Source organism: Triturus cristatus, chromosome 6, assembly GCF_964204655.1.
Source record: "Triturus cristatus chromosome 6, aTriCri1.1, whole genome shotgun sequence".
NCBI classification, from domain to species: Eukaryota; Metazoa; Chordata; class Amphibia; order Caudata; family Salamandridae; genus Triturus; species Triturus cristatus.
In genome coordinates this window covers 884,507,969-884,535,368 of record NC_140589.1, presented here as the reverse complement: position 1 = coordinate 884,535,368, position 27,400 = coordinate 884,507,969, and the positions used below count along the sequence as shown (strand labels likewise).

Below are 27,400 nucleotides of genomic sequence, written 5' to 3'. Positions count from 1 at the left end.
CCAGGGTTGCAAAGGCTCATGGTTCAGGCTACAGACAAGGAACATTGTGACATCACGCTGCCTGTGGAACAGTGATATTAGAGGTGAAACAGCTGCACAGTAGGTTAGGTGAAGGGCTCTGAGAGTGGAAAGGTAGCATGCCTGGGTCCCTGGACAAGGTGAGCCTATGACAAGGTGTCTGAATTTTCGCCTGTATTGTAATATTAAACACTTTATTGTTGTACCCGCCTGCTGATAAAGAAGTCCTCAAGATCAGCTCCACACAGACGTGGAACTGATGATGTTAATGCAGACTATTTAAGAAACTGAGGCTGATCTAAAACATTTCCTTGGATCTAGGACCATTTCGCCTGACTTTTAGGTCCTTCCTCCTCCTAAAGTCCTTTGTATAAGTTAGGAACACCTGACAGAACAGAATTTCAGGAGGTCCCTCAGGTGGGTTTACTTGTGTCTTTTGGTTGTGAGCAGTAAACATGGCTAAAAATGTTGATGGAATGGTGTTTTAAAACACACACACACACACACACAATTTCTGGTCCTCTTAAGGACAAAAGTATGGGTGTACCTACATGGGGCCAGTGGCGCAATGGATAACGCGTCTGACTACGGATCAGAAGATTGTAGGTTTGATTCCTATCTGGCTCGAAAGGGTCATAGGTCCCTGTTTTATGGTATTCCTGTGGAATTCTTATTTACCTCAGACTTGTTGTAGGTTCAATATTCTCGAGCACGACTCATCCAGCAGTCGTTCCATGGTAGGGCTGCAGTAATAGGACCACGGCTAGTTAAAAGTTTCCCATTTGCTGCTGGATTCTATGTGAAGGCCGTCATGTAGTGTGCTGCTTTTGTATTTCAACATGGGTCTCTGAGTCTCTAAACTAGGAAAAAATCTTGTTGAGAAAAGTGTGTGTGAGAGGATCTGTGGGTGCAGGCAGGTGTGTGCACTTGAGTGCTGACCCATTTACATGTGTGAGAGAGACAAGCAAATTGCCTGTGGGATGTAGGCCTACAACTGGAACCAAGCAGCCAGGCATAACCACAGGTAAGGAGAGAGGAAGGCAGTTCATTATTAGAGCAGGATCATGAGCATCTTGCCCTGCTCCCTTCTGCCCTGATCGGCCACGATCGGCCAATACCTCTCTATTAGGGTGGAGGGTGAACATTTCTTGGACCTCAGAAACTGAGGGATGCAGGCCCAATATGTCCTCCAAGGGCCTAGAGGACCCGGTGCCCAATCATGCCTTGTGTTTTTCAGCTTACCCGACCAATTTGGTTGCAAGGCGGATTTTAACATTACTGCTGAAAAGGGACTCCCAGACAGCCCTGAGGCCATCATTTGCATAGGCCCTCCCCTTCTCTTTGTCTTGCTTCCCACAAAGCAACGCATCGCTGGCAGCAGTATAGATTTGGGGGTTGTGAAGAATAATGACAGGGAGGCTGAAGAAGAGAAAGAAAAGTCCCAGAAGTCCTGCAGGCTTCCTTGCTAAATGCAGCTGGACACATAGAGTGCACCTTCTTTACTGCGAGGTAAATACATTAAAAATGTTGAGGAGAGAAAAATTGAAAAATACATATTAGGAGGAAAGCACTGGAACCTGCTTTATTATTTCAATTAGTCTTGAAAACATAGAACATTTCTCTCCTGAAAGCTGGTAAAAATATGGAACGCTTCACGAATTTGCGTGTCATCCTTGCGCAGGGGCCATGCTAATCTTCTCTGTATCGTTCCAATTTTAGTATATGTGCTGCCGAAGCGAGCACACTTCATTGATGAACCTACAATGTCTATAAACTCTCTAAATCTACAGTCTCTAGACATAGGGTGGCCTGGCAGAGATGCTCGGATGGCCTGTAAGCATTCAAATCTGAGCCAATGGGCAAAAATGAATGAAGAGTAACAATCCATTATTCTTCACTGCATTTGTGGTCCAAGACTTCACCAATTGGAAGTATGTAGATTATGCCAGGGTTGCAAAGGCTCATGGTTCAGGCTACAGACAAGGAACATTGTGACATCAAGCTGCCTGTGGAACAGTGATATTAGAGGTGAAACAGCTGCACAGTAGGTTAGGTGAAGGGCTCTGAGAGTGGAAAGGCAGCATGCCTGGGTCCCTGGACAAGGTGAGCCTATGACAAGGTGTCTGAATTTTCGCCTGTATTGTAATATTAAACACTTTATTGTTGTACCCGCCTGCTGATTAAGAAGTCCTCAAGATCAGCTCCACACAGACGTGGAACTGATGATGTTAATGCAGACTATTTAAGAAACTGAGGCTGATCTAAAACATTTCCTTGGATCTAGGACCATTTCGCCTGACTTTTAGGTCCTTCCTCCTCCTAAAGTCCTTTGTATAAGTTAGGAACACCTGACAGAACAGAATTTCAGGAGGTCCCTCAGGTGGGTTTACTTGTGTCTTCTGGTTGTGAGCAGTAAACATGGCTAAAAAGGTTGATGGAATGGTGTTTTAAAACACACACACACACACACACAATTTCTGGTCCTCTTAAGGACAAAAGTATGGGTGTACCTACATGGGGCCAGTGGCGCAATGGATAACGTGTCTGACTACGGATCAGAAGATTGTAGGTTCGACTCCTATCTGGCTCGAAAGGGTCATAGGTCCCTGTTTTATGGTATTCCTGTGGAATTCTTATTTACCTCAGACTTGTTGTAGGTTCAATATTCTTGAGCACGACTCATCCAGCAGTCGTTCCATGGTAGGGCTGCAGTAATAGGACCACGGCTGGTTAAAAGTTTCCCATTTGCTGCTGGATTCTATGTGAAGGCCGTCATGTGGTGTGCTGCTTTTGTATTTCAACATGGGTCTCTGAGTCTCTAAACTAGGAAAAAATCTTGTTGAGAAAAGTGTGTGTGAGAGGATCTGTGGGTGCAGGCAGGTGTGCGCACTTGAGTGCTGACCCATTTACATGTGTGAGAGAGACAAGCAAATTGCCTGTGGGATGTAGGCCTACAACTGGAACCAAGCAGCCAGGCATAACCACAGGTAAGGAGAGAGGAAGGCAGTTCATTATTAGAGCAGGATCATGAGCATCTTGCCCTGCTCCCTTCTGCCCCGATCGGCCAAGACCTCTCTATTAGGGTGGAGGGTGAACATTTCTTGGACCTCAGAAACTGAGGGATGCAGGCCCAATATGTCCTCCAAGGGCCTAGAGGACCCGGTGCCCAATCATGCCTGGTATTTTTCAGCTTACCAGACCAATCTGGTTGCAAGGCGGATTTTAACAGTACTGCTGAAAAGGGACTCCCAGACAGCCCTGAGGCCATCATTTGCATAGGCCCTCCCCTTCTCTTTGTCTTGCTTCCCACAAAGCAACGCATCGCTGGCAGCAGTATAGATTTGGGGGTTGTGAAGAATAATGACAGGGAGGCTGAAGAAGAGAAAGAAAAGTCCCAGAAGTCCTGCAGGCTTCCTTGCTAAATGCAGCTGGACACATAGAGTACACCTTCTTTACTGCGAGGTAAATACATTAAAAATGTTGAGGAGAGAAAAATTGAAAAATACATATTAGGAGGAAAGCACTGGAACCTGCTTTATTATTTCAATTAGTCTTGAAAACATAGAACATTTCTCTCCTGAAAGCTGGTAAAAATATGGCACGCTTCACGAATTTGCGTGTCATCCTTGCGCAGGGGCCATGCTAATCTTCTCTGTATCGTTCCAATTTTAGTATATGTGCTGCCGAAGCGAGCACACTTCAGTGATGAACCTACAATGTTTATAAACTCTCTAAATCTACAGTCTCTAGACATAGGGTGGCCTGGCAGAGATGCTCGGATGGCCTGTAAGCATTCAAATCTGAGCCAATGGGCAAAAATGAATGAAGAGTAACAATCCATTATTCTTCACTGCATTTGTGGTCCAAGACTTCACCAATTGGAAGTATGTAGATTATGCCAGGGTTGCAAAGGCTCATGGTTCAGGCTACAGACAAGGAACATTGTGACATCACGCTGCCTGTGGAACAGTGATATTAGAGGTGAAACAGCTGCACAGTAGGTTAGGTGAAGGGCTCTGAGAGTGGAAAGGCAGCATGCCTGGGTCCCTGGACAAGGTGAGCCTATGACAAGGTGTCTGAATTTTCGCCTGTATTGTAATATTAAACACTTTATTGTTGTACCCGCCTGCTGATTAAGAAGTCCTCAAGATCAGCTCCACACAGACGTGGAACTGATGATGTTAATGCAGACTATTTAAGAAACTGAGGCTGATCTAAAACATTTCCTTGGATCTAGGACCATTTCGCCTGACTTTTAGGTCCTTCCTCCTCCTAAAGTCCTTTGTATAAGTTAGGAACACCTGACAGAACAGAATTTCAGGAGGTCCCTCAGGTGGGTTTACTTGTGTCTTCTGGTTGTGAGCAGTAAACATGGCTAAAAAGGTTGATGGAATGGTGTTTTAAAACACACATACACACACACACACACACACACAATTTCTGGTCCTCTTAAGGACAAAAGTATGGGTGTACCTACATGGGGCCAGTGGCGCAATGGATAACGCGTCTGACTACGGATCAGTCGATTGTAGGTTTGATTCCTATCTGGCTCGAAAGGGTCATAGGTCCCTGTTTATGGTATTCCTGTGGAATTCTTATTTACCTCAGACTTGTTGTAGGTTCAATATTCTCGAGCACGACTCATCCAGCAGTCGTTCCATGGTAGGGCTGCAGTAATAGGACCACGGCTAGTTAAAAGTTTCCCATTTGCTGCTGGATTCTATGTGAAGGCCGTCATGTGGTGTGCTGCTTTTGTATTTCAACATGGGTCTCTGAGTCTCTAAACTAGGAAAAAATCTTGTTGAGAAAAGTGTGTGTGAGAGGATCTGTGGGTGCAGGCAGGTGTGTGCACTTGAGTGCTGACCCATTTACATGTGTGAGAGAGACAAGCAAATTGCCTGTGGGATGTAGGCCTACAACTGGAACCAAGCAGCCAGGCATAACCACAGGTAAGGAGAGAGGAAGGCAGTTCATTATTAGAGCAGGATCATGAGCATCTTGCCCTGCTCCCTTCTGCCCCGATCGGCCACGATCGGCCAAGACCTCTCTATTAGGGTGGAGGGTGAACATTTCTTGGACCTCAGAAACTGAGGGATGCAGGCCCAATATGTCCTCCAAGGGCCTAGAGGACCCGGTGCCCAATCATGCCTGGTGTTTTTCAGCTTACCCGACCAATCTGGTTGCAAGGCGGATTTTAACAGTACTGCTGAAAAGGGACTCCCAGACAGCCCTGAGGCCATCATTTGCATAGGCCCTCCCCTTCTCTTTGTCTTGCTTCCCACAAAGCAACGCATCGCTGGCAGCAGTATAGATTTGGGGGTTGTGAAGAATAATGACAGGGAGGCTGAAGAAGAGAAAGAAAAGTCCCAGAAGTCCTGCAGGCTTCCTTGCTAAATGCAGCTGGACACATAGAGTGCACCTTCTTTACTGCGAGGTAAATACATTAAAAATGTTGAGGAGAGAAAAATTGAAAAATACATATTAGGAGGAAAGCACTGGAACCTGCTTTATTATTTTAATTAGTCTTGAAAACATAGAACATTTCTCTCCTGAAAGCTGGTAAAAATATGGAACGCTTCACGAATTTGCGTGTCATCCTTGCGCAGGGGCCATGCTAATCTTCTCTGTATCGTTCCAATTTTAGTATATGTGCTGCCGAAGCGAGCACACTTTATTGATGAACCTACAATGTTTATAAACTCTCTAAATCTACAGTCTCTAGACATAGGGTGGCCTGGCAGAGATGCTCGGATGGCCTGTAAGCATTCAAATCTGAGCCAATGGGCAAAAATGAATGAAGAGTAACAATCCATTATTCTTCACTGCATTTGTGGTCCAAGACTTCACCAATTGGAAGTATGTAGATTATGCCAGGGTTGCAAAGGCTCATGGTTCAGGCTACAGACAAGGAACATTGTGACATCACGCTGCCTGTGGAACAGTGATATTAGAGGTGAAACAGCTGCACAGTAGGTTAGGTGAAGGGCTCTGAGAGTGGAAAGGCAGCATGCCTGGGTCCCTGGACAAGGTGAGCCTATGACAAGGTGTCTGAATTTTCGCCTGTATTGTAATATTAAACACTTTATTGTTGTACCCGCCTGCTGATTAAGAAGTCCTCAAGATCAGCTCCACACAGACGTGGAACTGATGATGTTAATGCAGACTATTTAAGAAACTGAGGCTGATCTAAAACATTTCCTTGGATCTAGGACCATTTCGCCTGACTTTTAGGTCCTTCCTCCTCCTAAAGTCCTTTGTATAAGTTAGGAACACCTGACAGAACAGAATTTCAGGAGGTCCCTCAGGTGGGTTTACTTGTGTCTTCTGGTTGTGAGCAGTAAACATGGCTAAAAAGGTTGATGGAATGGTGTTTTAAAACACACACACACACACACACACACACACAATTTCTGGTCCTCTTAAGGACAAAAGTATGGGTGTACCTACATGGGGCCAGTGGCGCAATGGATAACGCGTCTGACTACGGATCAGAAGATTGTAGGTTTGATTCCTATCTGGCTCGAAAGGGTCATAGGTCCCTGTTTTATGGTATTCCTGTGGAATTCTTATTTACCTCAGACTTGTTGTAGGTTCAATATTCTCGAGCACGACTCATCCAGCAGTCGTTCCATGGTAGGGCTGCAGTAATAGGACCACGGCTAGTTAAAAGTTTCCCATTTGCTGCTGGATTCTATGTGAAGGCCGTCATGTAGTGTGCTGCTTTTGTATTTCAACATGGGTCTCTGAGTCTCTAAACTAGGAAAAAATCTTGTTGAGAAAAGTGTGTGTGAGAGGATCTGTGGGTGCAGGCAGGTGTGTGCACTTGAGTGCTGACCCATTTACATGTGTGAGAGAGACAAGCAAATTGCCTGTGGGATGTAGGCCTACAACTGGAACCAAGCAGCCAGGCATAACCACAGGTAAGGAGAGAGGAAGGCAGTTCATTATTAGAGCAGGATCATGAGCATCTTGCCCTGCTCCCTTCTGCCCTGATCGGCCACGATCGGCCAATACCTCTCTATTAGGGTGGAGGGTGAACATTTCTTGGACCTCAGAAACTGAGGGATGCAGGCCCAATATGTCCTCCAAGGGCCTAGAGGACCCGGTGCCCAATCATGCCTTGTGTTTTTCAGCTTACCCGACCAATTTGGTTGCAAGGCGGATTTTAACATTACTGCTGAAAAGGGACTCCCAGACAGCCCTGAGGCCATCATTTGCATAGGCCCTCCCCTTCTCTTTGTCTTGCTTCCCACAAAGCAACGCATCGCTGGCAGCAGTATAGATTTGGGGGTTGTGAAGAATAATGACAGGGAGGCTGAAGAAGAGAAAGAAAAGTCCCAGAAGTCCTGCAGGCTTCCTTGCTAAATGCAGCTGGACACATAGAGTGCACCTTCTTTACTGCGAGGTAAATACATTAAAAATGTTGAGGAGAGAAAAATTGAAAAATACATATTAGGAGGAAAGCACTGGAACCTGCTTTATTATTTCAATTAGTCTTGAAAACATAGAACATTTCTCTCCTGAAAGCTGGTAAAAATATGGAACGCTTCACGAATTTGCGTGTCATCCTTGCGCAGGGGCCATGCTAATCTTCTCTGTATCGTTCCAATTTTAGTATATGTGCTGCCGAAGCGAGCACACTTCATTGATGAACCTACAATGTCTATAAACTCTCTAAATCTACAGTCTCTAGACATAGGGTGGCCTGGCAGAGATGCTCGGATGGCCTGTAAGCATTCAAATCTGAGCCAATGGGCAAAAATGAATGAAGAGTAACAATCCATTATTCTTCACTGCATTTGTGGTCCAAGACTTCACCAATTGGAAGTATGTAGATTATGCCAGGGTTGCAAAGGCTCATGGTTCAGGCTACAGACAAGGAACATTGTGACATCAAGCTGCCTGTGGAACAGTGATATTAGAGGTGAAACAGCTGCACAGTAGGTTAGGTGAAGGGCTCTGAGAGTGGAAAGGCAGCATGCCTGGGTCCCTGGACAAGGTGAGCCTATGACAAGGTGTCTGAATTTTCGCCTGTATTGTAATATTAAACACTTTATTGTTGTACCCGCCTGCTGATTAAGAAGTCCTCAAGATCAGCTCCACACAGACGTGGAACTGATGATGTTAATGCAGACTATTTAAGAAACTGAGGCTGATCTAAAACATTTCCTTGGATCTAGGACCATTTCGCCTGACTTTTAGGTCCTTCCTCCTCCTAAAGTCCTTTGTATAAGTTAGGAACACCTGACAGAACAGAATTTCAGGAGGTCCCTCAGGTGGGTTTACTTGTGTCTTCTGGTTGTGAGCAGTAAACATGGCTAAAAAGGTTGATGGAATGGTGTTTTAAAACACACACACACACACACACACAATTTCTGGTCCTCTTAAGGACAAAAGTATGGGTGTACCTACATGGGGCCAGTGGCGCAATGGATAACGCGTCTGACTACGGATCAGAAGATTGTAGGTTCGACTCCTATCTGGCTCGAAAGGGTCATAGGTCCCTGTTTTATGGTATTCCTGTGGAATTCTTATTTACCTCAGACTTGTTGTAGGTTCAATATTCTTGAGCACGACTCATCCAGCAGTCGTTCCATGGTAGGGCTGCAGTAATAGGACCACGGCTGGTTAAAAGTTTCCCATTTGCTGCTGGATTCTATGTGAAGGCCGTCATGTGGTGTGCTGCTTTTGTATTTCAACATGGGTCTCTGAGTCTCTAAACTAGGAAAAAATCTTGTTGAGAAAAGTGTGTGTGAGAGGATCTGTGGGTGCAGGCAGGTGTGTGCACTTGAGTGCTGACCCATTTACATGTGTGAGAGAGACAAGCAAATTGCCTGTGGGATGTAGGCCTACAACTGGAACCAAGCAGCCAGGCATAACCACAGGTAAGGAGAGAGGAAGGCAGTTCATTATTAGAGCAGGATCATGAGCATCTTGCCCTGCTCCCTTCTGCCCCGATCGGCCACGATCGGCCAAGACCTCTCTATTAGGGTGGAGGGTGAACATTTCTTGGACCTCAGAAACTGAGGGATGCAGGCCCAATATGTCCTCCAAGGGCCTAGAGGACCCGGTGCCCAATCATGCCTGGTGTTTTTCAGCTTACCCGACCAATCTGGTTGCAAGGCGGATTTTAACAGTACTGCTGAAAAGGGACTCCCAGACAGCCCTGAGGCCATCATTTGCATAGGCCCTCCCCTTCTCTTTGTCTTGCTTCCCACAAAGCAACGCATCGCTGGCAGCAGTATAGATTTGGGGGTTGTGAAGAATAATGACAGGGAGGCTGAAGAAGAGAAAGAAAAGTCCCAGAAGTCCTGCAGGCTTCCTTGCTAAATGCAGCTGGACACATAGAGTGCACCTTCTTTACTGCGAGGTAAATACATTAAAAATGTTGAGGAGAGAAAAATTGAAAAATACATATTAGGAGGAAAGCACTGGAACCTGCTTTATTATTTCAATTAGTCTTGAAAACATAGAACATTTCTCTCCTGAAAGCTGGTAAAAATATGGAACGCTTCACGAATTTGCGTGTCATCCTTGCGCAGGGGCCATGCTAATCTTCTCTGTATCGTTCCAATTTTAGTATATGTGCTGCCGAAGCGAGCACACTTCATTGATGAACCTACAATGTTTATAAACTCTCTAAATCTACAGTCTCTAGACATAGGGTGGCCTGGCAGAGATGCTCGGATGGCCTGTAAGCATTCAAATCTGAGCCAATGGGCAAAAATGAATGAAGAGTAACAATCCATTATTCTTCACTGCATTTGTGGTCCAAGACTTCACCAATTGGAAGTATGTAGATTATGCCAGGGTTGCAAAGGCTCATGGTTCAGGCTACAGACAAGGAACATTGTGACATCACGCTGCCTGTGGAACAGTGATATTAGAGGTGAAACAGCTGCACAGTAGGTTAGGTGAAGGGCTCTGAGAGTGGAAAGGCAGCATGCCTGGGTCCCTGGACAAGGTGAGCCTATGACAAGGTGTCTGAATTTTCACCTGTATTGTAATATTAAACACTTTATTGTTGTACCCGCCTGCTGATTAAGAAGTCCTCAAGATCAGCTCCACACAGACGTGGAACTGATGATGTTAATGCAGACTATTTAAGAAACTGAGGCTGATCTAAAACATTTCCTTGGATCTAGGACCATTTCGCCTGACTTTTAGGTCCTTCCTCCTCCTAAAGTCCTTTGTATAAGTTAGGAACACCTGACAGAACAGAATTTCAGGAGGTCCCTCAGGTGGGTTTACTTGTGTCTTCTGGTTGTGAGCAGTAAACATGGCTAAAAAGGTTGATGGAATGGTGTTTTAAAACACACACACACACACACACACAATTTCTGGTCCTCTTAAGGACAAAAGTATGGGTGTACCTACATGGGGCCAGTGGCGCAATGGATAACGTGTCTGACTACGGATCAGAAGATTGTAGGTTCGACTCCTATCTGGCTCGAAAGGGTCATAGGTCCCTGTTTTATGGTATTCCTGTGGAATTCTTATTTACCTCAGACTTGTTGTAGGTTCAATATTCTTGAGCACGACTCATCCAGCAGTCGTTCCATGGTAGGGCTGCAGTAATAGGACCACGGCTGGTTAAAAGTTTCCCATTTGCTGCTGGATTCTATGTGAAGGCCGTCATGTGGTGTGCTGCTTTTGTATTTCAACATGGGTCTCTGAGTCTCTAAACTAGGAAAAAATCTTGTTGAGAAAAGTGTGTGTGAGAGGATCTGTGGGTGCAGGCAGGTGTGCGCACTTGAGTGCTGACCCATTTACATGTGTGAGAGAGACAAGCAAATTGCCTGTGGGATGTAGGCCTACAACTGGAACCAAGCAGCCAGGCATAACCACAGGTAAGGAGAGAGGAAGGCAGTTCATTATTAGAGCAGGATCATGAGCATCTTGCCCTGCTCCCTTCTGCCCCGATCGGCCAAGACCTCTCTATTAGGGTGGAGGGTGAACATTTCTTGGACCTCAGAAACTGAGGGATGCAGGCCCAATATGTCCTCCAAGGGCCTAGAGGACCCGGTGCCCAATCATGCCTGGTATTTTTCAGCTTACCAGACCAATCTGGTTGCAAGGCGGATTTTAACAGTACTGCTGAAAAGGGACTCCCAGACAGCCCTGAGGCCATCATTTGCATAGGCCCTCCCCTTCTCTTTGTCTTGCTTCCCACAAAGCAACGCATCGCTGGCAGCAGTATAGATTTGGGGGTTGTGAAGAATAATGACAGGGAGGCTGAAGAAGAGAAAGAAAAGTCCCAGAAGTCCTGCAGGCTTCCTTGCTAAATGCAGCTGGACACATAGAGTGCACCTTCTTTACTGCGAGGTAAATACATTAAAAATGTTGAGGAGAGAAAAATTGAAAAATACATATTAGGAGGAAAGCACTGGAACCTGCTTTATTATTTCAATTAGTCTTGAAAACATAGAACATTTCTCTCCTGAAAGCTGGTAAAAATATGGTACGCTTCATGAATTTGCGTGTCATCCTTGCGCAGGGGCCATGCTAATCTTCTCTGTATCGTTCCAATTTTAGTATATGTGCTGCCGAAGCGAGCACACTTCATTGATGAACCTACAATGTTTATAAACTCTCTAAATCTACAGTCTCTAGACATAGGGTGGCCTGGCAGAGATGCTCGGATGGCCTGTAAGCATTCAAATCTGAGCCAATGGGCAAAAATGAATGAAGAGTAACAATCCATTATTCTTCACTGCATTTGTGGTCCAAGACTTCACCAATTGGAAGTATGTAGATTATGCCAGGGTTGCAAAGGCTCATGGTTCAGGCTACAGACAAGGAACATTGTGACATCACGCTGCCTGTGGAACAGTGATATTAGAGGTGAAACAGCTGCACAGTAGGTTAGGTGAAGGGCTCTGAGAGTGGAAAGGCAGCATGCCTGGGTCCCTGGACAAGGTGAGCCTATGACAAGGTGTCTGAATTTTCGCCTGTATTGTAATATTAAACACTTTATTGTTGTACCCGCCTGCTGATTAAGAAGTCCTCAAGATCAGCTCCACACAGACGTGGAACTGATGATGTTAATGCAGACTATTTAAGAAACTGAGGCTGATCTAAAACATTTCCTTGGATCTAGGACCATTTCGCCTGACTTTTAGGTCCTTCCTCCTCCTAAAGTCCTTTGTATAAGTTAGGAACACCTGACAGAACAGAATTTCAGGAGGTCCCTCAGGTGGGTTTACTTGTGTCTTCTGGTTGTGAGCAGTAAACATGGCTAAAAAGGTTGATGGAATGGTGTTTTAAAACACACACACACACACACACACACACACACAATTTCTGGTCCTCTTAAGGACAAAAGTATGGGTGTACCTACATGGGGCCAGTGGCGCAATGGATAACGCGTCTGACTACGGATCAGACGATTGTAGGTTTGATTCCTATCTGGCTCGAAAGGGTCATAGGTCCCTGTTTATGGTATTCCTGTGGAATTCTTATTTACCTCAGACTTGTTGTAGGTTCAATATTCTCGAGCACGACTCATCCAGCAGTCGTTCCATGGTAGGGCTGCAGTAATAGGACCACGGCTAGTTAAAAGTTTCCCATTTGCTGCTGGATTCTATGTGAAGGCCGTCATGTGGTGTGCTGCTTTTGTATTTCAACATGGGTCTCTGAGTCTCTAAACTAGGAAAAAATCTTGTTGAGAAAAGTGTGTGTGAGAGGATCTGTGGGTGCAGGCAGGTGTGTGCACTTGAGTGCTGACCCATTTACATGTGTGAGAGAGACAAGCAAATTGCCTGTGGGATGTAGGCCTACAACTGGAACCAAGCAGCCAGGCATAACCACAGGTAAGGAGAGAGGAAGGCAGTTCATTATTAGAGCAGGATCATGAGCATCTTGCCCTGCTCCCTTCTGCCCCGATCGGCCACGATCGGCCAAGACCTCTCTATTAGGGTGGAGGGTGAACATTTCTTGGACCTCAGAAACTGAGGGATGCAGGCCCAATATGTCCTCCAAGGGCCTAGAGGACCCGGTGCCCAATCATGCCTGGTGTTTTTCAGCTTACCCGACCAATCTGGTTGCAAGGCGGATTTTAACAGTACTGCTGAAAAGGGACTCCCAGACAGCCCTGAGGCCATCATTTGCATAGGCCCTCCCCTTCTCTTTGTCTTGCTTCCCACAAAGCAACGCATCGCTGGCAGCAGTATAGATTTGGGGGTTGTGAAGAATAATGACAGGGAGGCTGAAGAAGAGAAAGAAAAGTCCCAGAAATCCTGCAGGCTTCCTTGCTAAATGCAGCTGGACACATAGAGTGCACCTTCTTTACTGCGAGGTAAATACATTAAAAATGTTGAGGAGAGAAAAATTGAAAAATACATATTAGGAGGAAAGCACTGGAACCTGCTTTATTATTTTAATTAGTCTTGAAAACATAGAACATTTCTCTCCTGAGAGCTGGTAAAAATATGGAACGCTTCACGAATTTGCGTGTCATCCTTGCGCAGGGGCCATGCTAATCTTCTCTGTATCGTTCCAATTTTAGTATATGTGCTGCCGAAGCGAGCACACTTCATTGATGAACCTACAATGTTTATAAACTCTCTAAATCTACAGTCTCTAGACATAGGGTGGCCTGGCAGAGATGCTCGGATGGCCTGTAAGCATTCAAATCTGAGCCAATGGGCAAAAATGAATGAAGAGTAACAATCCATTATTCTTCACTGCATTTGTGGTCCAAGACTTCACCAATTGGAAGTATGTAGATTATGCCAGGGTTGCAAAGGCTCATGGTTCAGGCTACAGACAAGGAACATTGTGACATCACGCTGCCTGTGGAACAGTGATATTAGAGGTGAAACAGCTGCACAGTAGGTTAGGTGAAGGGCTCTGAGAGTGGAAAGGTAGCATGCCTGGGTCCCTGGACAAGGTGAGCCTATGACAAGGTGTCTGAATTTTCGCCTGTATTGTAATATTAAACACTTTATTGTTGTACCCGCCTGCTGATAAAGAAGTCCTCAAGATCAGCTCCACACAGACGTGGAACTGATGATGTTAATGCAGACTATTTAAGAAACTGAGGCTGATCTAAAACATTTCCTTGGATCTAGGACCATTTCGCCTGACTTTTAGGTCCTTCCTCCTCCTAAAGTCCTTTGTATAAGTTAGGAACACCTGACAGAACAGAATTTCAGGAGGTCCCTCAGGTGGGTTTACTTGTGTCTTTTGGTTGTGAGCAGTAAACATGGCTAAAAATGTTGATGGAATGGTGTTTTAAAACACACACACACACACACACAATTTCTGGTCCTCTTAAGGACAAAAGTATGGGTGTACCTACATGGGGCCAGTGGCGCAATGGATAACGCGTCTGACTACGGATCAGAAGATTGTAGGTTTGATTCCTATCTGGCTCGAAAGGGTCATAGGTCCCTGTTTTATGGTATTCCTGTGGAATTCTTATTTACCTCAGACTTGTTGTAGGTTCAATATTCTCGAGCACGACTCATCCAGCAGTCGTTCCATGGTAGGGCTGCAGTAATAGGACCACGGCTAGTTAAAAGTTTCCCATTTGCTGCTGGATTCTATGTGAAGGCCGTCATGTAGTGTGCTGCTTTTGTATTTCAACATGGGTCTCTGAGTCTCTAAACTAGGAAAAAATCTTGTTGAGAAAAGTGTGTGTGAGAGGATCTGTGGGTGCAGGCAGGTGTGTGCACTTGAGTGCTGACCCATTTACATGTGTGAGAGAGACAAGCAAATTGCCTGTGGGATGTAGGCCTACAACTGGAACCAAGCAGCCAGGCATAACCACAGGTAAGGAGAGAGGAAGGCAGTTCATTATTAGAGCAGGATCATGAGCATCTTGCCCTGCTCCCTTCTGCCCTGATCGGCCACGATCGGCCAATACCTCTCTATTAGGGTGGAGGGTGAACATTTCTTGGACCTCAGAAACTGAGGGATGCAGGCCCAATATGTCCTCCAAGGGCCTAGAGGACCCGGTGCCCAATCATGCCTTGTGTTTTTCAGCTTACCCGACCAATTTGGTTGCAAGGCGGATTTTAACATTACTGCTGAAAAGGGACTCCCAGACAGCCCTGAGGCCATCATTTGCATAGGCCCTCCCCTTCTCTTTGTCTTGCTTCCCACAAAGCAACGCATCGCTGGCAGCAGTATAGATTTGGGGGTTGTGAAGAATAATGACAGGGAGGCTGAAGAAGAGAAAGAAAAGTCCCAGAAGTCCTGCAGGCTTCCTTGCTAAATGCAGCTGGACACATAGAGTGCACCTTCTTTACTGCGAGGTAAATACATTAAAAATGTTGAGGAGAGAAAAATTGAAAAATACATATTAGGAGGAAAGCACTGGAACCTGCTTTATTATTTCAATTAGTCTTGAAAACATAGAACATTTCTCTCCTGAAAGCTGGTAAAAATATGGAACGCTTCACGAATTTGCGTGTCATCCTTGCGCAGGGGCCATGCTAATCTTCTCTGTATCGTTCCAATTTTAGTATATGTGCTGCCGAAGCGAGCACACTTCATTGATGAACCTACAATGTCTATAAACTCTCTAAATCTACAGTCTCTAGACATAGGGTGGCCTGGCAGAGATGCTCGGATGGCCTGTAAGCATTCAAATCTGAGCCAATGGGCAAAAATGAATGAAGAGTAACAATCCATTATTCTTCACTGCATTTGTGGTCCAAGACTTCACCAATTGGAAGTATGTAGATTATGCCAGGGTTGCAAAGGCTCATGGTTCAGGCTACAGACAAGGAACATTGTGACATCAAGCTGCCTGTGGAACAGTGATATTAGAGGTGAAACAGCTGCACAGTAGGTTAGGTGAAGGGCTCTGAGAGTGGAAAGGCAGCATGCCTGGGTCCCTGGACAAGGTGAGCCTATGACAAGGTGTCTGAATTTTCGCCTGTATTGTAATATTAAACACTTTATTGTTGTACCCGCCTGCTGATTAAGAAGTCCTCAAGATCAGCTCCACACAGACGTGGAACTGATGATGTTAATGCAGACTATTTAAGAAACTGAGGCTGATCTAAAACATTTCCTTGGATATAGGACCATTTCGCCTGACTTTTAGGTCCTTCCTCCTCCTAAAGTCCTTTGTATAAGTTAGGAACACCTGACAGAACAGAATTTCAGGAGGTCCCTCAGGTGGGTTTACTTGTGTCTTCTGGTTGTGAGCAGTAAACATGGCTAAAAAGGTTGATGGAATGGTGTTTTAAAACACACACACACACACACACAATTTCTGGTCCTCTTAAGGACAAAAGTATGGGTGTACCTACATGGGGCCAGTGGCGCAATGGATAACGTGTCTGACTACGGATCAGAAGATTGTAGGTTCGACTCCTATCTGGCTCGAAAGGGTCATAGGTCCCTGTTTTATGGTATTCCTGTGGAATTCTTATTTACCTCAGACTTGTTGTAGGTTCAATATTCTTGAGCACGACTCATCCAGCAGTCGTTCCATGGTAGGGCTGCAGTAATAGGACCACGGCTGGTTAAAAGTTTCCCATTTGCTGCTGGATTCTATGTGAAGGCCGTCATGTGGTGTGCTGCTTTTGTATTTCAACATGGGTCTCTGAGTCTCTAAACTAGGAAAAAATCTTGTTGAGAAAAGTGTGTGTGAGAGGATCTGTGGGTGCAGGCAGGTGTGCGCACTTGAGTGCTGACCCATTTACATGTGTGAGAGAGACAAGCAAATTGCCTGTGGGATGTAGGCCTACAACTGGAACCAAGCAGCCAGGCATAACCACAGGTAAGGAGAGAGGAAGGCAGTTCATTATTAGAGCAGGATCATGAGCATCTTGCCCTGCTCCCTTCTGCCCCGATCGGCCAAGACCTCTCTATTAGGGTGGAGGGTGAACATTTCTTGGACCTCAGAAACTGAGGGATGCAGGCCCAATATGTCCTCCAAGGGCCTAGAGGACCCGGTGCCCAATCATGCCTGGTATTTTTCAGCTTACCAGACCAATCTGGTTGCAAGGCGGATTTTAACAGTACTGCTGAAAAGGGACTCCCAGACAGCCCTGAGGCCATCATTTGCATAGGCCCTCCCCTTCTCTTTGTCTTGCTTCCCACAAAGCAACGCATCGCTGGCAGCAGTATAGATTTGGGGGTTGTGAAGAATAATGACAGGGAGGCTGAAGAAGAGAAAGAAAAGTCCCAGAAGTCCTGCAGGCTTCCTTGCTAAATGCAGCTGGACACATAGAGTACACCTTCTTTACTGCGAGGTAAATACATTAAAAATGTTGAGGAGAGAAAAATTGAAAAATACATATTAGGAGGAAAGCACTGGAACCTGCTTTATTATTTCAATTAGTCTTGAAAACATAGAACATTTCTCTCCTGAAAGCTGGTAAAAATATGGCACGCTTCACGAATTTGCGTGTCATCCTTGCGCAGGGGCCATGCTAATCTTCTCTGTATCGTTCCAATTTTAGTATATGTGCTGCCGAAGCGAGCACACTTCAGTGATGAACCTACAATGTTTATAAACTCTCTAAATCTACAGTCTCTAGACATAGGGTGGCCTGGCAGAGATGCTCGGATGGCCTGTAAGCATTCAAATCTGAGCCAATGGGCAAAAATGAATGAAGAGTAACAATCCATTATTCTTCACTGCATTTGTGGTCCAAGACTTCACCAATTGGAAGTATGTAGATTATGCCAGGGTTGCAAAGGCTCATGGTTCAGGCTACAGACAAGGAACATTGTGACATCACGCTGCCTGTGGAACAGTGATATTAGAGGTGAAACAGCTGCACAGTAGGTTAGGTGAAGGGCTCTGAGAGTGGAAAGGCAGCATGCCTGGGTCCCTGGACAAGGTGAGCCTATGACAAGGTGTCTGAATTTTCGCCTGTATTGTAATATTAAACACTTTATTGTTGTACCCGCCTGCTGATTAAGAAGTCCTCAAGATCAGCTCCACACAGACGTGGAACTGATGATGTTAATGCAGACTATTTAAGAAACTGAGGCTGATCTAAAACATTTCCTTGGATCTAGGACCATTTCGCCTGACTTTTAGGTCCTTCCTCCTCCTAAAGTCCTTTGTATAAGTTAGGAACACCTGACAGAACAGAATTTCAGGAGGTCCCTCAGGTGGGTTTACTTGTGTCTTCTGGTTGTGAGCAGTAAACATGGCTAAAAAGGTTGATGGAATGGTGTTTTAAAACACACATACACACACACACACACACACACAATTTCTGGTCCTCTTAAGGACAAAAGTATGGGTGTACCTACATGGGGCCAGTGGCGCAATGGATAACGCGTCTGACTACGGATCAGTCGATTGTAGGTTTGATTCCTATCTGGCTCGAAAGGGTCATAGGTCCCTGTTTATGGTATTCCTGTGGAATTCTTATTTACCTCAGACTTGTTGTAGGTTCAATATTCTCGAGCACGACTCATCCAGCAGTCGTTCCATGGTAGGGCTGCAGTAATAGGACCACGGCTAGTTAAAAGTTTCCCATTTGCTGCTGGATTCTATGTGAAGGCCGTCATGTGGTGTGCTGCTTTTGTATTTCAACATGGGTCTCTGAGTCTCTAAACTAGGAAAAAATCTTGTTGAGAAAAGTGTGTGTGAGAGGATCTGTGGGTGCAGGCAGGTGTGTGCACTTGAGTGCTGACCCATTTACATGTGTGAGAGAGACAAGCAAATTGCCTGTGGGATGTAGGCCTACAACTGGAACCAAGCAGCCAGGCATAACCACAGGTAAGGAGAGAGGAAGGCAGTTCATTATTAGAGCAGGATCATGAGCATCTTGCCCTGCTCCCTTCTGCCCCGATCGGCCACGATCGGCCAAGACCTCTCTATTAGGGTGGAGGGTGAACATTTCTTGGACCTCAGAAACTGAGGGATGCAGGCCCAATATGTCCTCCAAGGGCCTAGAGGACCCGGTGCCCAATCATGCCTGGTGTTTTTCAGCTTACCCGACCAATCTGGTTGCAAGGCGGATTTTAACAGTACTGCTGAAAAGGGACTCCCAGACAGCCCTGAGGCCATCATTTGCATAGGCCCTCCCCTTCTCTTTGTCTTGCTTCCCACAAAGCAACGCATCGCTGGCAGCAGTATAGATTTGGGGGTTGTGAAGAATAATGACAGGGAGGCTGAAGAAGAGAAAGAAAAGTCCCAGAAGTCCTGCAGGCTTCCTTGCTAAATGCAGCTGGACACATAGAGTGCACCTTCTTTACTGCGAGGTAAATACATTAAAAATGTTGAGGAGAGAAAAATTGAAAAATACATATTAGGAGGAAAGCACTGGAACCTGCTTTATTATTTTAATTAGTCTTGAAAACATAGAACATTTCTCTCCTGAAAGCTGGTAAAAATATGGAACGCTTCACGAATTTGCGTGTCATCCTTGCGCAGGGGCCATGCTAATCTTCTCTGTATCGTTCCAATTTTAGTATATGTGCTGCCGAAGCGAGCACACTTTATTGATGAACCTACAATGTTTATAAACTCTCTAAATCTACAGTCTCTAGACATAGGGTGGCCTGGCAGAGATGCTCGGATGGCCTGTAAGCATTCAAATCTGAGCCAATGGGCAAAAATGAATGAAGAGTAACAATCCATTATTCTTCACTGCATTTGTGGTCCAAGACTTCACCAATTGGAAGTATGTAGATTATGCCAGGGTTGCAAAGGCTCATGGTTCAGGCTACAGACAAGGAACATTGTGACATCACGCTGCCTGTGGAACAGTGATATTAGAGGTGAAACAGCTGCACAGTAGGTTAGGTGAAGGGCTCTGAGAGTGGAAAGGCAGCATGCCTGGGTCCCTGGACAAGGTGAGCCTATGACAAGGTGTCTGAATTTTCGCCTGTATTGTAATATTAAACACTTTATTGTTGTACCCGCCTGCTGATTAAGAAGTCCTCAAGATCAGCTCCACACAGACGTGGAACTGATGATGTTAATGCAGACTATTTAAGAAACTGAGGCTGATCTAAAACATTTCCTTGGATCTAGGACCATTTCGCCTGACTTTTAGGTCCTTCCTCCTCCTAAAGTCCTTTGTATAAGTTAGGAACACCTGACAGAACAGAATTTCAGGAGGTCCCTCAGGTGGGTTTACTTGTGTCTTCTGGTTGTGAGCAGTAAACATGGCTAAAAAGGTTGATGGAATGGTGTTTTAAAACACACACACACACACACACACACACACAATTTCTGGTCCTCTTAAGGACAAAAGTATGGGTGTACCTACATGGGGCCAGTGGCGCAATGGATAACGCGTCTGACTACGGATCAGAAGATTGTAGGTTTGATTCCTATCTGGCTCGAAAGGGTCATAGGTCCCTGTTTTATGGTATTCCTGTGGAATTCTTATTTACCTCAGACTTGTTGTAGGTTCAATATTCTCGAGCACGACTCATCCAGCAGTCGTTCCATGGTAGGGCTGCAGTAATAGGACCACGGCTAGTTAAAAGTTTCCCATTTGCTGCTGGATTCTATGTGAAGGCCGTCATGTAGTGTGCTGCTTTTGTATTTCAACATGGGTCTCTGAGTCTCTAAACTAGGAAAAAATCTTGTTGAGAAAAGTGTGTGTGAGAGGATCTGTGGGTGCAGGCAGGTGTGCGCACTTGAGTGCTGACCCATTTACATGTGTGAGAGAGACAAGCAAATTGCCTGTGGGATGTAGGCCTACAACTGGAACCAAGCAGCCAGGCATAACCACAGGTAAGGAGAGAGGAAGGCAGTTCATTATTAGAGCAGGATCTTGAGCATCTTGCCCTGCTCCCTTCTGCCCCGATCGGCCAAGACCTCTCTATTAGGGTGGAGGGTGAACATTTCTTGGACCTCAGAAACTGAGGGATGCAGGCCCAATATGTCCTCCAAGGGCCTAGAGGACCCGGTGCCCAATCATGCCTGGTGTTTTTCAGCTTACCCGACCAATCTGGTTGCAAGGCGGATTTTAACAGTACTGCTGAAAAGGGACTCCCAGACAGCCCTGAGGCCATTATTTGCATAGGCCCTCCCCTTCTCTTTGTCTTGCTTCCCACAAAGCAACGCATCGCTGGCAGCAGTATAGATTTGGGGGTTGTGAAGAATAATGACAGGGAGGCTGAAGAAGAGAAAGAAAAGTCCCAGAAATCCTGCAGGCTTCCTTGCTAAATGCAGCTGGACACATAGAGTGCACCTTCTTTACTGCGAGGTAAATACATTAAAAATGTTGAGGAGAGAAAAATTGAAAAATACATATTAGGAGGAAAGCACTGGAACCTGCTTTATTATTTTAATTAGTCTTGAAAACATAGAACATTTCTCTCCTGAGAGCTGGTAAAAATATGGAACGCTTCACGAATTTGCGTGTCATCCTTGCGCAGGGGCCATGCTAATCTTCTCTGTATCGTTCCAATTTTAGTATATGTGCTGCCGAAGCGAGCACACTTCATTGATGAACCTACAATGTTTATAAACTCTCTAAATCTACAGTCTCTAGACATAGGGTGGCCTGGCAGAGATGCTCGGATGGCCTGTAAGCATTCAAATCTGAGCCAATGGGCAAAAATGAATGAAGAGTAACAATCCATTATTCTTCACTGCATTTGTGGTCCAAGACTTCACCAATTGGAAGTATGTAGATTATGCCAGGGTTGCAAAGGCTCATGGTTCAGGCTACAGACAAGGAACATTGTGACATCACGCTGCCTGTGGAACAGTGATATTAGAGGTGAAACAGCTGCACAGTAGGTTAGGTGAAGGGCTCTGAGAGTGGAAAGGTAGCATGCCTGGGTCCCTGGACAAGGTGAGCCTATGACAAGGTGTCTGAATTTTCGCCTGTATTGTAATATTAAACACTTTATTGTTGTACCCGCCTGCTGATAAAGAAGTCCTCAAGATCAGCTCCACACAGACGTGGAACTGATGATGTTAATGCAGACTATTTAAGAAACTGAGGCTGATCTAAAACATTTCCTTGGATCTAGGACCATTTCGCCTGACTTTTAGGTCCTTCCTCCTCCTAAAGTCCTTTGTATAAGTTAGGAACACCTGACAGAACAGAATTTCAGGAGGTCCCTCAGGTGGGTTTACTTGTGTCTTTTGGTTGTGAGCAGTAAACATGGCTAAAAATGTTGATGGAATGGTGTTTTAAAACACACACACACACACACACAATTTCTGGTCCTCTTAAGGACAAAAGTATGGGTGTACCTACATGGGGCCAGTGGCGCAATGGATAACGCGTCTGACTACGGATCAGAAGATTGTAGGTTTGATTCCTATCTGGCTCGAAAGGGTCATAGGTCCCTGTTTTATGGTATTCCTGTGGAATTCTTATTTACCTCAGACTTGTTGTAGGTTCAATATTCTCGAGCACGACTCATCCAGCAGTCGTTCCATGGTAGGGCTGCAGTAATAGGACCACGGCTAGTTAAAAGTTTCCCATTTGCTGCTGGATTCTATGTGAAGGCCGTCATGTAGTGTGCTGCTTTTGTATTTCAACATGGGTCTCTGAGTCTCTAAACTAGGAAAAAATCTTGTTGAGAAAAGTGTGTGTGAGAGGATCTGTGGGTGCAGGCAGGTGTGTGCACTTGAGTGCTGACCCATTTACATGTGTGAGAGAGACAAGCAAATTGCCTGTGGGATGTAGGCCTACAACTGGAACCAAGCAGCCAGGCATAACCACAGGTAAGGAGAGAGGAAGGCAGTTCATTATTAGAGCAGGATCATGAGCATCTTGCCCTGCTCCCTTCTGCCCTGATCGGCCACGATCGGCCAATACCTCTCTATTAGGGTGGAGGGTGAACATTTCTTGGACCTCAGAAACTGAGGGATGCAGGCCCAATATGTCCTCCAAGGGCCTAGAGGACCCGGTGCCCAATCATGCCTTGTGTTTTTCAGCTTACCCGACCAATTTGGTTGCAAGGCGGATTTTAACATTACTGCTGAAAAGGGACTCCCAGACAGCCCTGAGGCCATCATTTGCATAGGCCCTCCCCTTCTCTTTGTCTTGCTTCCCACAAAGCAACGCATCGCTGGCAGCAGTATAGATTTGGGGGTTGTGAAGAATAATGACAGGGAGGCTGAAGAAGAGAAAGAAAAGTCCCAGAAGTCCTGCAGGCTTCCTTGCTAAATGCAGCTGGACACATAGAGTGCACCTTCTTTACTGCGAGGTAAATACATTAAAAATGTTGAGGAGAGAAAAATTGAAAAATACATATTAGGAGGAAAGCACTGGAACCTGCTTTATTATTTCAATTAGTCTTGAAAACATAGAACATTTCTCTCCTGAAAGCTGGTAAAAATATGGAACGCTTCACGAATTTGCGTGTCATCCTTGCGCAGGGGCCATGCTAATCTTCTCTGTATCGTTCCAATTTTAGTATATGTGCTGCCGAAGCGAGCACACTTCATTGATGAACCTACAATGTCTATAAACTCTCTAAATCTACAGTCTCTAGACATAGGGTGGCCTGGCAGAGATGCTCGGATGGCCTGTAAGCATTCAAATCTGAGCCAATGGGCAAAAATGAATGAAGAGTAACAATCCATTATTCTTCACTGCATTTGTGGTCCAAGACTTCACCAATTGGAAGTATGTAGATTATGCCAGGGTTGCAAAGGCTCATGGTTCAGGCTACAGACAAGGAACATTGTGACATCAAGCTGCCTGTGGAACAGTGATATTAGAGGTGAAACAGCTGCACAGTAGGTTAGGTGAAGGGCTCTGAGAGTGGAAAGGCAGCATGCCTGGGTCCCTGGACAAGGTGAGCCTATGACAAGGTGTCTGAATTTTCGCCTGTATTGTAATATTAAACACTTTATTGTTGTACCCGCCTGCTGATTAAGAAGTCCTCAAGATCAGCTCCACACAGACGTGGAACTGATGATGTTAATGCAGACTATTTAAGAAACTGAGGCTGATCTAAAACATTTCCTTGGATATAGGACCATTTCGCCTGACTTTTAGGTCCTTCCTCCTCCTAAAGTCCTTTGTATAAGTTAGGAACACCTGACAGAACAGAATTTCAGGAGGTCCCTCAGGTGGGTTTACTTGTGTCTTCTGGTTGTGAGCAGTAAACATGGCTAAAAAGGTTGATGGAATGGTGTTTTAAAACACACACACACACACACACAATTTCTGGTCCTCTTAAGGACAAAAGTATGGGTGTACCTACATGGGGCCAGTGGCGCAATGGATAACGTGTCTGACTACGGATCAGAAGATTGTAGGTTCGACTCCTATCTGGCTCGAAAGGGTCATAGGTCCCTGTTTTATGGTATTCCTGTGGAATTCTTATTTACCTCAGACTTGTTGTAGGTTCAATATTCTTGAGCACGACTCATCCAGCAGTCGTTCCATGGTAGGGCTGCAGTAATAGGACCACGGCTGGTTAAAAGTTTCCCATTTGCTGCTGGATTCTATGTGAAGGCCGTCATGTGGTGTGCTGCTTTTGTATTTCAACATGGGTCTCTGAGTCTCTAAACTAGGAAAAAATCTTGTTGAGAAAAGTGTGTGTGAGAGGATCTGTGGGTGCAGGCAGGTGTGCGCACTTGAGTGCTGACCCATTTACATGTGTGAGAGAGACAAGCAAATTGCCTGTGGGATGTAGGCCTACAACTGGAACCAAGCAGCCAGGCATAACCACAGGTAAGGAGAGAGGAAGGCAGTTCATTATTAGAGCAGGATCATGAGCATCTTGCCCTGCTCCCTTCTGCCCCGATCGGCCAAGACCTCTCTATTAGGGTGGAGGGTGAACATTTCTTGGACCTCAGAAACTGAGGGATGCAGGCCCAATATGTCCTCCAAGGGCCTAGAGGACCCGGTGCCCAATCATGCCTGGTATTTTTCAGCTTACCAGACCAATCTGGTTGCAAGGCGGATTTTAACAGTACTGCTGAAAAGGGACTCCCAGACAGCCCTGAGGCCATCATTTGCATAGGCCCTCCCCTTCTCTTTGTCTTGCTTCCCACAAAGCAACGCATCGCTGGCAGCAGTATAGATTTGGGGGTTGTGAAGAATAATGACAGGGAGGCTGAAGAAGAGAAAGAAAAGTCCCAGAAGTCCTGCAGGCTTCCTTGCTAAATGCAGCTGGACACATAGAGTACACCTTCTTTACTGCGAGGTAAATACATTAAAAATGTTGAGGAGAGAAAAATTGAAAAATACATATTAGGAGGAAAGCACTGGAACCTGCTTTATTATTTCAATTAGTCTTGAAAACATAGAACATTTCTCTCCTGAAAGCTGGTAAAAATATGGCACGCTTCACGAATTTGCGTGTCATCCTTGCGCAGGGGCCATGCTAATCTTCTCTGTATCGTTCCAATTTTAGTATATGTGCTGCCGAAGCGAGCACACTTCAGTGATGAACCTACAATGTTTATAAACTCTCTAAATCTACAGTCTCTAGACATAGGGTGGCCTGGCAGAGATGCTCGGATGGCCTGTAAGCATTCAAATCTGAGCCAATGGGCAAAAATGAATGAAGAGTAACAATCCATTATTCTTCACTGCATTTGTGGTCCAAGACTTCACCAATTGGAAGTATGTAGATTATGCCAGGGTTGCAAAGGCTCATGGTTCAGGCTACAGACAAGGAACATTGTGACATCACGCTGCCTGTGGAACAGTGATATTAGAGGTGAAACAGCTGCACAGTAGGTTAGGTGAAGGGCTCTGAGAGTGGAAAGGCAGCATGCCTGGGTCCCTGGACAAGGTGAGCCTATGACAAGGTGTCTGAATTTTCGCCTGTATTGTAATATTAAACACTTTATTGTTGTACCCGCCTGCTGATTAAGAAGTCCTCAAGATCAGCTCCACACAGACGTGGAACTGATGATGTTAATGCAGACTATTTAAGAAACTGAGGCTGATCTAAAACATTTCCTTGGATCTAGGACCATTTCGCCTGACTTTTAGGTCCTTCCTCCTCCTAAAGTCCTTTGTATAAGTTAGGAACACCTGACAGAACAGAATTTCAGGAGGTCCCTCAGGTGGGTTTACTTGTGTCTTCTGGTTGTGAGCAGTAAACATGGCTAAAAAGGTTGATGGAATGGTGTTTTAAAACACACATACACACACACACACACACACACAATTTCTGGTCCTCTTAAGGACAAAAGTATGGGTGTACCTACATGGGGCCAGTGGCGCAATGGATAACGCGTCTGACTACGGATCAGTCGATTGTAGGTTTGATTCCTATCTGGCTCGAAAGGGTCATAGGTCCCTGTTTATGGTATTCCTGTGGAATTCTTATTTACCTCAGACTTGTTGTAGGTTCAATATTCTCGAGCACGACTCATCCAGCAGTCGTTCCATGGTAGGGCTGCAGTAATAGGACCACGGCTAGTTAAAAGTTTCCCATTTGCTGCTGGATTCTATGTGAAGGCCGTCATGTGGTGTGCTGCTTTTGTATTTCAACATGGGTCTCTGAGTCTCTAAACTAGGAAAAAATCTTGTTGAGAAAAGTGTGTGTGAGAGGATCTGTGGGTGCAGGCAGGTGTGTGCACTTGAGTGCTGACCCATTTACATGTGTGAGAGAGACAAGCAAATTGCCTGTGGGATGTAGGCCTACAACTGGAACCAAGCAGCCAGGCATAACCACAGGTAAGGAGAGAGGAAGGCAGTTCATTATTAGAGCAGGATCATGAGCATCTTGCCCTGCTCCCTTCTGCCCCGATCGGCCACGATCGGCCAAGACCTCTCTATTAGGGTGGAGGGTGAACATTTCTTGGACCTCAGAAACTGAGGGATGCAGGCCCAATATGTCCTCCAAGGGCCTAGAGGACCCGGTGCCCAATCATGCCTGGTGTTTTTCAGCTTACCCGACCAATCTGGTTGCAAGGCGGATTTTAACAGTACTGCTGAAAAGGGACTCCCAGACAGCCCTGAGGCCATCATTTGCATAGGCCCTCCCCTTCTCTTTGTCTTGCTTCCCACAAAGCAACGCATCGCTGGCAGCAGTATAGATTTGGGGGTTGTGAAGAATAATGACAGGGAGGCTGAAGAAGAGAAAGAAAAGTCCCAGAAGTCCTGCAGGCTTCCTTGCTAAATGCAGCTGGACACATAGAGTGCACCTTCTTTACTGCGAGGTAAATACATTAAAAATGTTGAGGAGAGAAAAATTGAAAAATACATATTAGGAGGAAAGCACTGGAACCTGCTTTATTATTTTAATTAGTCTTGAAAACATAGAACATTTCTCTCCTGAAAGCTGGTAAAAATATGGAACGCTTCACGAATTTGCGTGTCATCCTTGCGCAGGGGCCATGCTAATCTTCTCTGTATCGTTCCAATTTTAGTATATGTGCTGCCGAAGCGAGCACACTTTATTGATGAACCTACAATGTTTATAAACTCTCTAAATCTACAGTCTCTAGACATAGGGTGGCCTGGCAGAGATGCTCGGATGGCCTGTAAGCATTCAAATCTGAGCCAAT

At 45.4% G+C, this 27,400-nt stretch overlaps 24 non-coding genes across 24 annotated transcripts; 10 read left to right on the top strand and 14 right to left on the bottom strand.

Moving 5' to 3' along the window:
- The first annotated feature begins 572 nt into the window (after nucleotides 1-572).
- On the top strand, nucleotides 573-645 carry TRNAR-ACG (transfer RNA arginine (anticodon ACG)). Its single transcript has one exon. It is a non-coding gene; the product is annotated as a tRNA-Arg (tRNA).
- Nucleotides 646-1,654: 1,009 nt separating this feature from the next.
- Nucleotides 1,655-1,761, bottom strand: LOC146820425 (U6 spliceosomal RNA). The gene has a single exon (XR_014965106.1). It is a non-coding gene; the product is annotated as a U6 spliceosomal RNA (small nuclear RNA).
- A 774-nt stretch (nucleotides 1,762-2,535) lies between these two features.
- Nucleotides 2,536-2,608, top strand: TRNAR-ACG (transfer RNA arginine (anticodon ACG)). The gene has a single exon. It is a non-coding gene; the product is annotated as a tRNA-Arg (tRNA).
- A 999-nt stretch (nucleotides 2,609-3,607) lies between these two features.
- LOC146820423 (U6 spliceosomal RNA) lies at nucleotides 3,608-3,714 on the bottom strand. The gene has a single exon (XR_014965453.1). It is a non-coding gene; the product is annotated as a U6 spliceosomal RNA (small nuclear RNA).
- A 1,865-nt stretch (nucleotides 3,715-5,579) lies between these two features.
- On the bottom strand, nucleotides 5,580-5,686 carry LOC146820422 (U6 spliceosomal RNA). Its single transcript, XR_014965104.1, has one exon. It is a non-coding gene; the product is annotated as a U6 spliceosomal RNA (small nuclear RNA).
- Nucleotides 5,687-6,468: 782 nt separating this feature from the next.
- On the top strand, nucleotides 6,469-6,541 carry TRNAR-ACG (transfer RNA arginine (anticodon ACG)). Its single transcript has one exon. It is a non-coding gene; the product is annotated as a tRNA-Arg (tRNA).
- A 1,009-nt stretch (nucleotides 6,542-7,550) lies between these two features.
- LOC146820420 (U6 spliceosomal RNA) lies at nucleotides 7,551-7,657 on the bottom strand. Its single transcript, XR_014965103.1, has one exon. It is a non-coding gene; the product is annotated as a U6 spliceosomal RNA (small nuclear RNA).
- A 776-nt stretch (nucleotides 7,658-8,433) lies between these two features.
- On the top strand, nucleotides 8,434-8,506 carry TRNAR-ACG (transfer RNA arginine (anticodon ACG)). The gene has a single exon. It is a non-coding gene; the product is annotated as a tRNA-Arg (tRNA).
- Nucleotides 8,507-9,515: 1,009 nt separating this feature from the next.
- LOC146820418 (U6 spliceosomal RNA) lies at nucleotides 9,516-9,622 on the bottom strand. The gene has a single exon (XR_014965102.1). It is a non-coding gene; the product is annotated as a U6 spliceosomal RNA (small nuclear RNA).
- A 776-nt stretch (nucleotides 9,623-10,398) lies between these two features.
- Nucleotides 10,399-10,471, top strand: TRNAR-ACG (transfer RNA arginine (anticodon ACG)). The gene has a single exon. It is a non-coding gene; the product is annotated as a tRNA-Arg (tRNA).
- A 999-nt stretch (nucleotides 10,472-11,470) lies between these two features.
- LOC146820416 (U6 spliceosomal RNA) lies at nucleotides 11,471-11,577 on the bottom strand. Its single transcript, XR_014965446.1, has one exon. It is a non-coding gene; the product is annotated as a U6 spliceosomal RNA (small nuclear RNA).
- A 1,865-nt stretch (nucleotides 11,578-13,442) lies between these two features.
- On the bottom strand, nucleotides 13,443-13,549 carry LOC146820415 (U6 spliceosomal RNA). The gene has a single exon (XR_014965100.1). It is a non-coding gene; the product is annotated as a U6 spliceosomal RNA (small nuclear RNA).
- Nucleotides 13,550-14,323: 774 nt separating this feature from the next.
- Nucleotides 14,324-14,396, top strand: TRNAR-ACG (transfer RNA arginine (anticodon ACG)). Its single transcript has one exon. It is a non-coding gene; the product is annotated as a tRNA-Arg (tRNA).
- A 1,009-nt stretch (nucleotides 14,397-15,405) lies between these two features.
- LOC146820413 (U6 spliceosomal RNA) lies at nucleotides 15,406-15,512 on the bottom strand. The gene has a single exon (XR_014965099.1). It is a non-coding gene; the product is annotated as a U6 spliceosomal RNA (small nuclear RNA).
- Nucleotides 15,513-16,286: 774 nt separating this feature from the next.
- TRNAR-ACG (transfer RNA arginine (anticodon ACG)) lies at nucleotides 16,287-16,359 on the top strand. The gene has a single exon. It is a non-coding gene; the product is annotated as a tRNA-Arg (tRNA).
- Nucleotides 16,360-17,358: 999 nt separating this feature from the next.
- On the bottom strand, nucleotides 17,359-17,465 carry LOC146820411 (U6 spliceosomal RNA). Its single transcript, XR_014965452.1, has one exon. It is a non-coding gene; the product is annotated as a U6 spliceosomal RNA (small nuclear RNA).
- Nucleotides 17,466-19,330: 1,865 nt separating this feature from the next.
- On the bottom strand, nucleotides 19,331-19,437 carry LOC146820410 (U6 spliceosomal RNA). The gene has a single exon (XR_014965097.1). It is a non-coding gene; the product is annotated as a U6 spliceosomal RNA (small nuclear RNA).
- A 782-nt stretch (nucleotides 19,438-20,219) lies between these two features.
- Nucleotides 20,220-20,292, top strand: TRNAR-ACG (transfer RNA arginine (anticodon ACG)). Its single transcript has one exon. It is a non-coding gene; the product is annotated as a tRNA-Arg (tRNA).
- Nucleotides 20,293-21,291: 999 nt separating this feature from the next.
- LOC146820408 (U6 spliceosomal RNA) lies at nucleotides 21,292-21,398 on the bottom strand. The gene has a single exon (XR_014965096.1). It is a non-coding gene; the product is annotated as a U6 spliceosomal RNA (small nuclear RNA).
- A 774-nt stretch (nucleotides 21,399-22,172) lies between these two features.
- On the top strand, nucleotides 22,173-22,245 carry TRNAR-ACG (transfer RNA arginine (anticodon ACG)). Its single transcript has one exon. It is a non-coding gene; the product is annotated as a tRNA-Arg (tRNA).
- A 1,009-nt stretch (nucleotides 22,246-23,254) lies between these two features.
- On the bottom strand, nucleotides 23,255-23,361 carry LOC146820406 (U6 spliceosomal RNA). The gene has a single exon (XR_014965094.1). It is a non-coding gene; the product is annotated as a U6 spliceosomal RNA (small nuclear RNA).
- A 774-nt stretch (nucleotides 23,362-24,135) lies between these two features.
- On the top strand, nucleotides 24,136-24,208 carry TRNAR-ACG (transfer RNA arginine (anticodon ACG)). The gene has a single exon. It is a non-coding gene; the product is annotated as a tRNA-Arg (tRNA).
- A 999-nt stretch (nucleotides 24,209-25,207) lies between these two features.
- Nucleotides 25,208-25,314, bottom strand: LOC146820404 (U6 spliceosomal RNA). The gene has a single exon (XR_014965451.1). It is a non-coding gene; the product is annotated as a U6 spliceosomal RNA (small nuclear RNA).
- A 1,865-nt stretch (nucleotides 25,315-27,179) lies between these two features.
- Nucleotides 27,180-27,286, bottom strand: LOC146820403 (U6 spliceosomal RNA). The gene has a single exon (XR_014965093.1). It is a non-coding gene; the product is annotated as a U6 spliceosomal RNA (small nuclear RNA).
- Nucleotides 27,287-27,400: the final 114 nt, after the last annotated feature.